This window comes from Pezoporus flaviventris, unplaced genomic scaffold (genome assembly GCF_033815535.1).
Source record: "Pezoporus flaviventris isolate CSIRO_AGI_PZ_B2104156 unplaced genomic scaffold, CSIRO_AGI_Pfla_v1 ptg000001l, whole genome shotgun sequence".
NCBI lineage: Eukaryota > Metazoa > Chordata > Aves > Psittaciformes > Psittacidae > Pezoporus > Pezoporus flaviventris.
In genome coordinates, this window is record NW_026892549.1 from 40587237 (window position 1) to 40601954 (window position 14718).

The following is a 14718-nucleotide window of genomic DNA, read 5'->3' on the forward strand; positions in this document are numbered from 1 at the left end:
CAGTATGTGATCTGAATAAACTAGCCATGACCATTTTCTTATTGAAGAGCTTTGCCTCTTTAAGCCTTTGCCTGCTGCTTCTAGGCTGCTTGTAGTAAACTGCAGGTCGTGGGATGAGTTCTCAGTCCATGTGTTGAAAATGGTGCGTTGTAATTCCAGCTATGTACATAGAGAGAAAGCAACACTGCTCTGTACATAATGAAAATATCTCCACCAGATACCAAAATGCAGCTATTTCAGAACTGAGATGCAGCCTTTGAGGCAAGCAGCAATACACTTCAGGAGAGGAAGTGATGCCTACCAGCTTCTGATGAAACTTCAGGGAAGGCTTTGAAAGATCACATAAGATGCAAATTGGAAAGAACACTAAAGCGTACCACCTACCCTTTAGTTTGGTTGTAAGCTCAACACTGCATTTGGCCACTGTAACTTAACAGCTTATTGGTTTTAAGTTTTGGAGCTCAGTCTGGGGGGATATCAGTTCAGTGGAAATTCAGAATGAAGTGCACCACCTAATGCAATTTCCATCCAGTACAGTGCCTGCTATACTAGGAAATGTCTTTTCTGACTGTATACTCCTTTGAAACTTCTGAGTTATGACATATTTCTGTCTTTAACAGTCCCTTCTATTGGCGACCCTGCATTTATTTAAAGGCAAATAGTATTTAAAGGTTGTTGGTATGTGGTCCAGTTCAGTTTTCACATCTGTGGTACTCTGTTCCTCTGTAAAATGGCGATTTTGCCATGCTGAACTCTTGAATGCAATTGGACAAGCTGGGCGGGAACATGTTTTCCTATGGTGTGTTGTGTACCACTGGAAAAACTCAGGCTGGGGTTGCTTTATAGTTTGAAAGGTTGGATTTAAAATGACATCAAGGAATCAGTAGCGATTCGATTCAACAAGCTACCTTAAAACACAGTCTTTACTAGAGGGACAACAAGCAGAATTATCTGTAAATCTCATGTCTGAAAAAGTAACTAGGACACAAAAATCAACAATTCAGAGGAGGTATCATTTTGAATTTGAGATACCTCTTTTCCTTTAGTCATATGTTTAAAATTTCAGTAGAATCTGGAGGGCCATATGTTTTGGTTTCTAAGTGCCAAACATTTACTTTGTACTACAAAAAAACAGGATAATTACAAGGTAAATTCAAACCTATTAAGCTTACTAGAGTTCAACTTCGTTCTGAATTTTGGCCTTCCTTTCCAATTTGTATAAGTGTTAGCAGACAGGAAAAAGAATCTAACTACTAATCTAGACATTGCACTGTTAACGTCTGTGTCACGTATGGGACTGTTTGCTTAAGAATATTGGGAGATCTTTACACAGAGCCACGGTCAGGGCTGACAGGAGTTTCCCTTGTGAGGATTCTTGAGTCAGCACGTTGTAGTTGGAGATAGTTGCACGACTTGAGGTCGTCTCTTTAGACATCAACAGAGAAAAGAGTCCTTGCCTGGCTGTACGGTCAGCAAGGAAGCAGCAGTGGTCAGAGAAAGGTGTTGGCTGTCATCGTGTTGTCATCTCCCAGAAAGCACCTCCCTGTTCCAAGATGAGTGGCTACAACAGCACGAATTTTGCAAGGCGGGAGCAGGCTTGAGCAGTAGGTGTGGTTTGACCAGAAGAAGCTGGGCCAACCTAATAGCTCATTGACCTCACCATAATTTAATCAACTTACGCAACTGTCAGAAAACAAACCCTGCAAAAGTACTGCTCACCACATTCCTAGCTAAACTGAATCAAACTAGACCCCGTGGGGGACAGGGCTCCATGGGTGGGAGCAGATGAGGAGAGGTAAGACTACCTTCAGCAGCAGCAAGTAGATAATTGAGGGTGTCAAGCTTGCTAGACAGCCCAGGAACTTGGTTTTGGTTATGTTTGTGTAAAGTGCCTGTCAGTAGGCCAGGATTTCTAGCCTCTAGAGGGGCACAAACAGTGCTCGAGAGCATCTGAAATATCAATCTATTTGCATGGTCCACTGCACAAGTGTGATGGTATCCCAAGTGTAACCATACAAAAGACAAATAACATTTGTTAAAAGTGAAACTGAATTTTAGAAGAGTAATTATCTGTTTTAAATGGGAAAGCAATTCTGAAAACACTAGTTTTATGCCTGAAACAAAGGTCCATTAAAAAAAGGTCAAAGAGAAGTCTGTGGTACCTGAATCCAGCTGTTAGCAGGGGAGACATTTGATTCCACTCATCTACTCACGTCCAGTGGAAACTGTTGATGGGATAAAGAAAGCCCTAAAAAAGTAATGGACAGCACAGTAGGAACAAGGTAGCTCCAGACTCTTTCTGCATGTGGCCTGAGACACGCAACCTAGCCACAGTAAGAGGAAGAACCTGTGAGTAAGTAGCTTAACAACCCAGTCTGCACACAAATCGGAAGGCTGTGACTCTTCACCAGCACAGATGACAGATCTTCAAGGAATGAGGCCAACAGAAGGTCTGTCCAAGCTCTACACATGCCAGTATGTGAGGATAGTCCTCTGGAACATTGTTTCTAGCCTAGTCATTGTATTTATGAATTTTTTTTAGCAATTGGAACAAAATAAGTCATGTTCCTTTTTAGTCAGAAGTTCTTCCTTGTTTGTCACAGCTGCAACTCTCTCTGGTGATAATGTTCTTGTATATTTTGCAAATTGTCACATTCCATGGGACATATAATATGTGACTGGTCAACAGGCTCTGTCCTTAATAACATGTTGGAGAAAGTTAATTGTACTGGGTTTTTCTTTCTTGTGTTAAACTGTGTGACCAAAACGGGAAGAATTTCAGCGTATTTGTACAAGGGTTTTTTGTCCCCATTAATTGTATTCTCTTGTTTTCAGTTATGTTTGCAAATAAAGAGTGTATTAGTGTATCTTCCCTGTAAAATCTGAGTGGTTTTTATTCAATTGGCAGCTTATCCCATCTAACTAAGAACTTTTTTCATTAACAAAATTTGTTTTTTACACAGAGGAAGACAATTCATCTAATCTCTGTCCCAGTTGGAGAGAGGTGGCAGGAAAAAGCAGATACATACACAGCTGAAAGCTTAGCCTTTAGCAGGAAGATCACTGTAGACAGCTCTTTCATTTTACCTCACTTAAATGAGAAATACAAATCTCTTTTTTCAAGCTTCCTCAAAGTTACTGCCTTTGGGCCCCATCATTATCCTGTTTGTTTATGCTTAATTCCTACCCTTCAAGGTCATCACAACAGATGCAATTTAATTACAGAAATAATTGGAAAAATCATAGATCCTTTAGGTAAGGTTAGAAAAATTGTTCAGAGGAAGGTGCCCATTACCATGGCTTGTAGAATCAGTAATACAGCATCTAAGAATCTTTCTCCATAGCCTGTCACAAAATTGGAATGGAAATAAATAAATAGATACATAAATAAATTCACTTGGAAGAAAAAAAAACAAGTGTCTTGTTAGGTACTTCTTGTCTAGCATAATTCTGTCTTTCTCCCAGTTTGGCATTTTACTTTTAATAGTACTAACATAAAAGTGGGCCACTGTGGAAATGAAAGAGACTGGCAAATTATACACATGCGCATGTGTTTACTGCAAAATTGAAAACTTAATAGCAGGAGTTACCTGTTCTGAAAGGAAGCATTTTTAGAGGGGTGAAGTGACTGTATTTTTAGGAATCTCAGTCTGAATTCCCAGAGCAAGAGCAAGCAGGACCCTGTGGCTCCCTCTAGGAGACGGGAGTCTGGGGCTACAGTTCAAACCGCATCCTGTGCTCTCTGGCAAGTCCCTGTCTAGCAGCCGGAAGGCCACAGGGTTAAGGTGGTCTGAAAAGTGAGATATCAAGTGTATGTCCATTGAGGGAGATCCATAAACGTGGACAATAGCTCTAAATCCGTACATACATTTAGGTGAGGGAGGTTTTTTTCGTTCTTAATAAATCCTTGAAAGGATCTTTAAAAGATTTCTGGGCAGGGACTTTGAGAAGAGGCAGGAGAACTTTCCCCAGGAGGTGTCTGATGCAGGAACGACCCGACCCCACAGCAAGTCTCAGCATTTTGTTTTGGCTGGCACTCGGGAGTGCATGCAGCCCATGCCATCTCTAGACTGGCTAACTTGGATGCTCCCAGGGTGCCTGGTCCACTCTCACTGCCCTGTGTGAGGAACCCCAGTTGTTGAATAGAGTTCTGGCATGTCCATATTGGCATAGAAAGCTTTTGTGGCTTTTCCTACAAGCATGATTTCATTAAAGTAGACAAAAGCATTGAGAACAACAGAACAAATTGGGTTTGTACCTTTCCACTCATTAACTTTGAAAGAGGAGGTGGAAAGTCCTAGGTTCGTTTCAGGTTTTTCTGTGTCTACATTGCAGAGAAGCCAAAATTTAAAATTTGGACAAGAGCATGGTAGCAGATGTGTTCACTTTCCCACAACACCCCAGACAAGTGGTGCATCACAGATACCAAGGAAGAAAAGCTGAGTGAGGTCTGAAGTTCCAGTTCTGGTCATAGAAAAAAAAAAACCAAACGTGGTTTTGGGGAAGAGGTGGAAGGGAAGGCAGAAAAGAACTTTTTAATTCATTTTGGGGTTTTTTTAAAGAAATGCCTTCATGAAGGAATCACCAGTCTATTTCAGAGGCATATTTGAGGCTTGAAAATGACAGTAGCACACTGATGGTGCTGACAAACCACTAATAAACTTTTTTGAATTGCCGATAAACCTCCGGCTCTTACAGACCTCTTTAAAAAATGCACATCTTCATCACCTTTGTTGCAGTTCGCTATCAATCGCCATTCATGCTACTTCTCAGACCAGGCTGCAGATCGGTCTTGGTTCTTTTGACCTGTTTCCTTTCCGAATTACAGCACAGCCTTCCCAATCTAATGACACTTGCAAACGTCTGCACTCGGCTGCAGGTGTCCTTCCTATTTCTAAAAATCAATTAACGAAAGTTAATTATTTTTTAATGTATTGTTTCTCTCTCTGGTGTCAATATCTGAATTATTGAAGTGGATCATTGCTATTAGTTTGTTTTCACAAAGTTGGAAAACTCAGAAACTCCACTGTCATCTTAATTACTTACAAATGAAGGGTAAAATGCCTTCCTTTCCATGGCAAAACTCCAAGAGATGTAATGGAGACAAGGCAAGCCTACCTTCCCCAGGCATTCCTCCCGTCTCAGCAGGATCACTTGAGCACTGGAGGCAAAGCATGCTTGCCGTGCATAAGCACAAGTATGCGGTCCCGGGACAAGAATCCCACTACATCTTTTACTTTACAATAGCAGTGCCAGATTTTCAGCAACACATGTTATGTTTAAACAGAATAGTAACCAAATACTCTCTCTGCTGCATAGGAAAAAAATGAATCAGTTCATCCTTCCTTTTCTCTCCCAAAGAAACAGCATTACAAACTTCTTTTCCTAGCCTGGATTCCTACAGAAATTAAAAGGGTTTTGAGATCATTATCTCTTCACATGCATAATAAATCTGTGTGTGTGTGTGCATGTGTACACATATACGTGCATGAACATACTTGCACGTTGTGCAAGACAGCAGAAACAAGAATGAACAGTAGCCAACTTTAACCACATCTGACAGCGATAAAAGGCTAAAAATGTCACATTCCTATACATTTCATGAAAACAGGCTGCTAAGTAAAAAGAGAGACCCACTACTGCAGCTTGAGTTAAACCCTTATTAAATACCAGGAAAGCTGCAAAGATAAAAGATGTTATGAATACCCACCCACAGGAGAAGCTGTAGTCGGAGTTTCCAGCTATGTAGACCTAGGAGATCCAAACGAGATTGCCCAAGGGAAACCAAGCTCTATCAGATCTGTAGTTCACGGGACTATTGTTCTGTAATGGATTTCTAATCCCTCGCTGTCCAGCTCTGAAGATGACATACTCAATCTTTGCCCTTTGACTTTGGGGGGAAAAAAAGACTTCTTTTTTTTCTGTCTTACCTCCACCACCACCCCCTCCTATTTTAATAATCACAAAGAACTGAAACCCAAGATGAGAGACCAGAATTTGTTCTTAAGGACCCCATGGGATATTTTCACCAGTCCTCATGTGCAGCACACTAGACAAAGACAAAACTGCATCCTCTCAGGCCCTGGAGACTGGAGGAAAACTTCATGCCCTGATAGTCTGGACTTTGGTCTTGTTTAAGTTAGCAAGAGCCAGTGCTGTTAAAAAGCCTTTCACACCACTTTCTAACCTTTCACCCCATTTTCTGTACCTGGTGTGGTACCCATGCAGAAGACAGCTGGAGGAAGAAGTCAAAACTTCTTGACACTATTGTCCCTTGTCGGTGCAGCGCAGGGTCCCCAGCCCTGCTGGTCTGTTGAAAACAACACATGCAAGTGCCATGTGTCTTTGGCATCTCAGTCTGATGCCAAATGAAAATTGAAATCAAGAGGGGGTCCAAACCGGTGCTGCATGATATACCAGTAAACACACCGTCTTTAAGATACTTACCCACTCCAGTGCTTGTCTAGGTCAGATTTCCTCCGTGTTCATAGCTGGGGTGCATCTGAAGTTTTGTTTACTTTACCCCAGGCTTTTTACACATCCAGGGACAAACTCTGGTACTCCAACATTCACAGTCCCCTCTGGATGACTGCCTGCCTGTTCATGTCCCTAGTCACAGTAATTCATCCTTCAATTCTACCTCTCTCCTGCACTCAGCACTTCAGAGCCTCCTTTGCCAGGCACGTTCACATCTAAAAATATAATCCAAGAAATTTTTATTCTTCATGTTGCATAGCAAGGGAACTTGGCTCCCGAGCTCAGCAATCTTGCTCCTAGGTGCTGAGGCAATCAGTGCACCTAGGCTGCCTTGGATGCCTGTAGCCATATCTAGCAGTGCTCTGATTCACAGTCCTTCATACCCCACACAAAGGAAGAAGAGATAATGACAGAATTCAGCAGCTAAATCCTGCTATTCCCCTCTTCTTCCCCAAAATGTTAACTCCAGGAAAAACAGAAGTGCCCATTCTTGTCTCAGGGTGACAAACGGATGTGTGTGGCGGTATTGTTATTGTTCTTCTTGCTGCTACACGTGTGTGAGGTTAGCCTGAGATATTTTTAATTAACTTTTTTCTGATCTTTTGTTGCTAAGGGAATAATAATGACCTGGCACAGGAATGAGAATCTCCAAGGCTTGGAGCAATAAAATCAATTTACAGTCTTATAAACTAGCTACATTTTGCAATTTTATGGGAAAATAAATAGCCATTCTCTTCAGGACGCTGTACCTGTCAGTCCCTGATTTTCCTGCACTAATATGAAATAAATTAGACAAGTAGCCTTCCTTTTTGTGCTCTGACATTCATTACTTAAGGATATAGAGAGGAAGTTAGAACAGCATGTTTGTCAAGTAAGTAAATATTTAACAAATTGACTTTTATTTTAACAGTCTAAGGGAACAGTATCATAAACTTTACACATTCGGCAGTATTCTTATCTTCTTTTATGTGGCACTCAAGTTAGTCATTGGAGCCATTTTATGTTCTGGATGAGTGATAACTCCTGTAGTGGGACAATTCAATATAAACATCGGCAATAAAACAGGTCGGTTTAAATCTGCAAGTTAATTCTAGGCCAGAAGGAGAAAGCTGCTTTATTCTTATTTACAGTTTCCTAAGGAGTCAAGACCCCAGGGCAGTAGGACTCTGCGTGGAGTTCAATACACTCTTGATTTCTGAGTTTCTGGACCAAGACCCTCGCAGATCTGTGATTCACAGACTGTAATGCCCGTGCTCCTAGTTGGAAGTGCTATAGTCCGAAAACGTTTCCTTACTCCCATGGTTTTCAGGCAGTGAAGGAGGCAGGATGGTAAGCAGGTTTCTAAAGGCCACAGGGGGCAGGAAATAAATAGGTGTCCAAATGATCTGTGAAACTTTGTAAACTGCCTGTTTCCATGGGCAGAAGGAACTTATTGTTCAAAGTCAGTATAAAGAGCCCCAATTTGGCTTCCATAGAAGCAGGAATCAGACATTACTTTTGCAAATAGAAACCAATGGGGATTAAAGTATGTTAATGGTTTCCCATGGGGGCAGAGAGGCAGCCACATCAAAAACAAGTGGCACATCAGAAACAAGTGGCATCCAACACTTGGAGACCCTCCTTTCTCCCATTTCCTCATCAGTTCATCTACCATTTGTCCACATTTGATACACAGGACGTCAGTATGATGATTACAGGCAGAGAAGAGACTTCACAGAGAACATAATCTGCTGTACCCAGAGCAAGGAGGCCTCAACCTGCCCAGTATTTGGTGTTCATTCAACTCCCCAGTCTGTACGAGACTCTTAGGGACGTATTAACAGAGTATTAAGTTACCAACTAGTGGCTATGCAAACTATTTTCACTGCTGCAGCTAATCTACAAAGCCAAATATTTTCATGTTTACAGTGTGAGAAACAAAATATCCTTATCTCACAATATAAAACATTTGCTCTTTGTTGGATACCAACACTGTTAAACTCCAAAATTGTTTGAAATCCTTGCTTGTTGCTTATCTAATTAAGCCGTGCCCATTATAGAAGGAAATCGGAGAACTCCCTCCGATACTGCTCTACCTCCCTGTCTGAGGACTCGGTCTATTGAGGATGCTTTCATAAAATCTCTGGTTGTGGAAGAGATTATCCCTTTCTCACAGTCACAAGTGAGATGTGCAGGAGTATCGAGAGCCTTGCCAGAGATCACACAACTGAGAAATAAACTCCCAATTTTTTAATCCAAATCCGTCCTCCCTTCCACCGTCTTTCCACCTCGAAGACGAAAATTGGAGCAACATTCTTCCTTGTCCTCTGCTTTGAATTAAGAACCTAATTATTTGACTACTCCATTCTGTTCTTTGGAAAACTTTTTTTCCTTTCTGTTGTGGATTTTCCACATACACATGCCTTCACAATTTGCAAATTGCAGCCACACAGCATCAGTTAACATCCCTGGGAAGCAATAAACCAGCTACAGACTGCTTCCAAGCAGCACCAGCTCAAGGCGTTAATGGTGGGAGTGGCTCTGAATTCAGCAGCAGCTCCGTGTCCTCTTGGGTGCTTTAGCATCCAAGCAGGGAATCCTGCAAAGCCCAACCAGGCCCAGCCTCTCTGCTTTGGACCATTTCACGCACGCTTGTGCATAGGAAGCAAATCATTACAGCCCCTGGGCGTTACAGCCAGTTTGAACATTTCTGCCTGGATGTTAAAGGAAGCCATTCCCAACATTTTGTCAATTAGTGCTATTGCTGGGATACTGGCTAGGGATTTGTTAAATCTGGTTTTATGCTTCTTTTTTTAAGGTTATGCTGTACTTTAAATCAATCTTTTTTCCCCAAGTCTGCCCGTGCAGTATTGGTGAGTGTTTCCGTGTGGGACAGTGCTCCTCTCTCAGTCACCTCTGTACGGTTTTCAAGCCCTGCCACCTGCCCATCTAAGTTGTTAATTCTCTCTGACATTTCTCTGTATCTTTCTTCCAGAGAAAAAAGGGGCCATTGAAGAATATCATGCAGTCTCAAGCAGTTCCCGAATTGATCCCTCAAGGCTCAGGCTGGTGAGAGGGCAGCATGGCTCAGAGGCAGAGCCCAGCAGAATCTGCTGAGGAACCTTTGAGCCAGCAGCATGCCACTTGAAAAGCCTTTCTCCTTCAGACACGTTTATGCCTCAAATCACTACCAAATATAGAATGTATTCTTTAAAAGAGACTACTTTCCCCACATGAGGTACCTCAAACTGTTGGAAAAAGCAAAGCTGAAAAGCACAATGATACCTCTTGCCATATGAGAGATGTGATTAAATCAAAATGCCCCCACAGCCTGACCTGGTGGCCATCCAGACCTTCACTTTACTCACCCTGGTAGGCAGGTATCAGGTACAACCAGACTCCTCAGGAGCATGGAGGTATTCACACACATGGCCATGGGCCAGGCTCCATGCACACCGCCGGCTATGTGAGGGACTACACTGGCATGTCTGTGGTCAAGCAGCCTGTTTGTACATAGGAAGGAACATTCAGCAGGATCATTGTTAATAACACAACAATAACGTTGTTAACAATGTAACCAAAACAAAGACATAATATTCCCTTCTCCAGGTGTGCCGTGGGACTCACAGTTGCTGCACTCGCCTCCTCATATCTGGCTGTCACAGAAATGGTCTGTCCAAGTGTTTCGCCTCTGCCACATGGAAAATAACATTACCAGCTCCCCTCCCACCAGGGCTCCAGGCACCCAGTGCCCCTGCAGCCCCTTTGCCTTTGTGCTTGTCACTCTCTGGCTGCTCTTGCAATGCTGAGCATCGCATGGTGGTGGGTAAAGCCAGTGCATGCCTTAGGCACACACCCTTGCCCGGGAAGCCCAGAAAGAGCCTAGAGCTGTGGGTTTATGTCTGAAATCATGATATTAAGAAAATTATTTGCATGGGTTACATGCTGTATCCTTCCATCAGGGAAGGTAAAGTCCTTCCTCCTGCTACTTTTTAACCTCCTTCTTGCTGTTTAAATTTCCCTTTCCATTCTAGGAAGCAGGCCTGTATTTTAGTGGCAGGCCTTGATCTAAACACTTTCTAGTTTGTTTCATACAAAGAAGAAAAAAACATTTCTGATTCAGTGCTTACACTGAATAGTTTAGTCCCCAAAACTGTCCAGCAGGACTAAGGAAGCGATCATCCCCCTTGAGCACAATGAGGAGTAGCTGAGGGAACAGTTAGTCTGGAGAAAAGGAGGCTCAAGGGAGACAACTACCTGAAAGGAGGTTGTAGCAAGGTGGGTGTTGGTCTTTTCCCCCAAATAACAATCAATAGGACAAGAAGAAGTGGCCTCAATTTGCACCAGAGGAGGTTTAGGTTTGATACTACAAAAAACATCTTCATGGAAAGGGTTGTCAGGTATTGGAACAGGCTGCCCAGGGTCAAGTCATTGTCCCTGGAAGTATTTACAAGACACGTACATGTGGCAATTAGAGACGTGATTTAGTGGTAAACTTGGAGTGCTGTGTTAATGGCTGGACTCAATCTTAAAGGTCTTGTCCAACCTAAAAGGTTCTATGATTAAAGAAGAGGAGGGATAACTCTCCCTTCCTTTGTTTCTTTTTCACTTTTGCCCAGTCTCTGGTCTAATTCTCTTGTGACTGATCTCATTTCCATGTTCTTCTCACATATCTTGTGAGATTACTGTTCCATCCACCACCCGTGCATCTGACAGATGTTCATTTTCCACACTCATTTACTTCCATGCTGAAGTCCTGAGTGAGCTCTGTCATGTAGCACAAACCAGCCTGAAGTTGTGGTCACTTACCTTTGTTTCCAGCCCTGCTTGGGCTTCTTTCTTTTCAGGTGTGTCCTCAGTGTCCTTCCCTGCTCTTCAGGTAGGGACACAGCTTCTCCTTCTCTAGCTCTTCCTCCAGTCTCCTGCAGAGAGAGTCTCCTCCAGGAGAGGAGCTAGGTGTTTTGGGCTGATCTAGGCTTTGTGGTTGGGGCCCAAACCTTCAGAGCTGGCAGTTCCAGCTGGGCTCCTTTGCTGCTTCTCACCCGTCCTTCGGTGCTGTCCTGAATCACATTAAGGCACAACATTCACCAGGAAACAGTGACCCTTGAGCATATGCCCCCTGCTGTGCAACACAAGGTGTGAAAAGCAAGTTCATAAATACTGCTGAGTTAAAGTACCCTGTGTTTTGATGCACATTTGCTTGAATATTCAGCAGTCTGAGCTAAATCCAACAGCTTTCTCACTCGCAGACGTTTGCCTCAGTGTTTCTTTCCCTCATATGTAAAGACTAACCATATATAAGCCACTATTCTCGCCAGAACTGAAGGCTACACAAGCATTGTGGACATTGAGGAAGTGGGAAGACACAACATTCCTCACTGACACTGCTTTTCTAGAAGGCAAATCTCATCAAGGCAAGCCTCAGCCCCTGCAGAAACTGAGGGGGAAAAAAAACCCAGCACATACTCCTAGTTTACAACTTTGATCCACCAGCTCTACACATGGAATTTTGCTGAGGGCTATTTTCCCCTCGTGCTGCCAGTGAGACCCCAAGAGGTGCAGTGTGCATCTGTTACAGCTGCAGGACAACAGCTGGGGGTCAAGAAAATCAGAGGCAGAAGGAGCATCAAAACTATTTTCTGACTCATCACAAAAAGCGACAGGGGAAAAAAAAAACAAAAAAACAACCCTTTAAAATCCTCTCAAGATGTTTTAATATTAAACATTAAAAGTTATACAGATGTGACACTTGCAAGTCGCTCCCAAATAAATGAGAACTTTGCAAGCAGCTATTAGAATACTGTGCAGTTTGTAGTAAAGCTGTTAAAATGCCCAAAATATTTACAGTTTTCTGTCTAACCCAGGGGTGTGCCAAAATGCAAAACATGATTCTGGTAACCAGACCTCTTACAGACAAAGTGGTCTTGCAGTATTTCCCCAGCTGTGAATAGCAGGAATGCATTGGTTTCCTCATTGTTCACATACACCATTTAGCAGCAAACATCAGGTTTAAGTATCAGGTCTCAACCATACGAGAGACACTACAGCTCCTGCTGGCCATCCAGCAGCAGGCTTCTCCCAGCTTGGATTCAAAGAATTTAAGGCAATGAAACGACATATCACACTATCTAGACTCTTATTAATGAACTCTTTCTAGCTGATGACTGGTTTTAGCTGCTCTAAGTTGGAAGTCTCTGAGCATGAACTACTCTTCTCAACTAGAGTGGCGGAAAGAAAGCCAGTATCTGGCTCAAGGTCAAAGAGGATTTAATGCTGATGCAGTGCTAACAGATGAGCTGAAGGTAGAATCAATCTGTTTCATTATTACAATCAGACCAAATTTGGGATTCTAGCAGAAGCCCGTACAGGTCTTTCCTTTTCAATGCAGAGCAAGTATCTCCTGAGTGAATTGTGTCTTCTGGTGTTGCTGTAACTGCTATGCTGGATTAGCCACTAGGGACTGCAAAGGAAAGCGTTCCATTCTGTTCGAGCCCAGGCGAGCAGCAACGGCAGGGCTACCAGAGCCCTGTCCAACGGGTCCTGCAGGGAAGGGCACCTCAACAAGGCTGTGCATTACCATCCTGGTAAGGTGGACCCACAGTGGATCATACTGTGATGTTTTATGCTTTCCTATAGCCCACCCCAAAGTTACTGTTTCACTTTCCTGACCTAGTACCTTCTTTCTCTTCCCTTCATCCCTAGCTACATTTTGTATTTATAGAAGTTTAATTTACCTTCAGCTTTTTTTCAGTCTGTATTATTCTTGTTCTCAGTATTTCCACCTGAAGCCACACGGCTTGTTCTCTCCTATCAACATGAACATTTGGAACAAGCAGCGCAACCATGTGAGCTTTGTACTTGTCCCTGAGGAGTACCGAGAAGGGGAGCATCGAGTAGAAATGAGAAAAACACGTAGGGAAAGAGGCTGACTTCCTTGCAGCTGCCATGCTGCTTCTGAGCAAGGCTGGTCCTCCCACGTGAGCCTAGAGCCACCAACCTGCTTCATACCAAAAGCAATGACTTCAGCAACCTGAATGTCACAAGGCTTCGCCTCCTCCTGCCTGATATTTCACATAGTGAAGGACATGTGGGGAAGAACTTACCCATTAAAATAACACCCTCAGTGGATCTTTCCGGAGCCGCTGATCCACGCAGCTGCAGCATTTCCAACAGTTCAGCGCAGGAAATATGTGACTCCCCCAAATAAATCACATTTGTTCCCAGCTCTTCTGTTTCTGAAGCCTGGTGAGTCCCAGCAGCCTTGGCATTGCACCCAGCCCAAAGTGCAGTTCTGGCTGGCTCTCTCTGAATGTGCAGTTGCACTGGGACCTGCTGGGAAAGCTCCTGTGTAAGGTCCCAGTTTGGGAGGGAGGCGGATTGCTGCTGCCTTTGGCCAGTGGCTTCCATGTGTTCCTCAAAAAAACTAGGGAAATGAATGGGCCTTGTGAACTCTTGCGTAAACCTAGCTTGATATGATTATAGGATCACAGACTTCAGGGGAAAACCAAGCCAGTTCCCCCCTTTTCCCCCTTCAAGTCAAAGTAGTCTTAAAAATTCCTTTAATAGCAAGCAACTTTCAAGTGCCTGGTGTCTTTCAAATACTGAGATATCATTTATTCAGAGAGTCACAGCAAGGTTTTTGTCTTGAAGAAGCTTAATTTCCCAAAGCATATATCAAAATCCCACCCTATGAATCCCTTCTGTGCAACAGAGCTCTCCTTGTTAAAATTCTGCACAAGCATATTTCCTCCCTGCTCCCTCAGGTACCATTCTCTCTATGTACACTACAATAACAACTGCGCCTTTACTAAGATTGAACACAATAACCAGGTCTTTGTAGAGGATAATTAACAGCCAGCAGTGAATCTTAGCCTTTATTCAATGGGGTATGAATGAGCTATGAAAATTCTTTTTTGCTGAGAGGTAATGGGATATTGTTACGGTTGCATATGCTTTGCCTCTTGCATGATAGCATATTTATGGTGCGCATAGTTTAAAGTCAGAAATATGTACACAGATATTATGCATTTGCATTCAGGCAGTTATGCCTCGACATGTTTGCCTCTCTTTCTGTCATTAACGAAATCCCCACTCCATCTGCATCTAATCCAAATTCCTCATGTCCATTCTGAGCAGGATGAGTAGACCTGAGCCTCTCCAGCTGTTCCTTAGAGATGCAAAGGTTCATTTCTGGAATTGAATTTCCACAGCCTTACGTAAACTATCTAGATCAGTGCCCTCAGACAGGACACTTCACAGAGT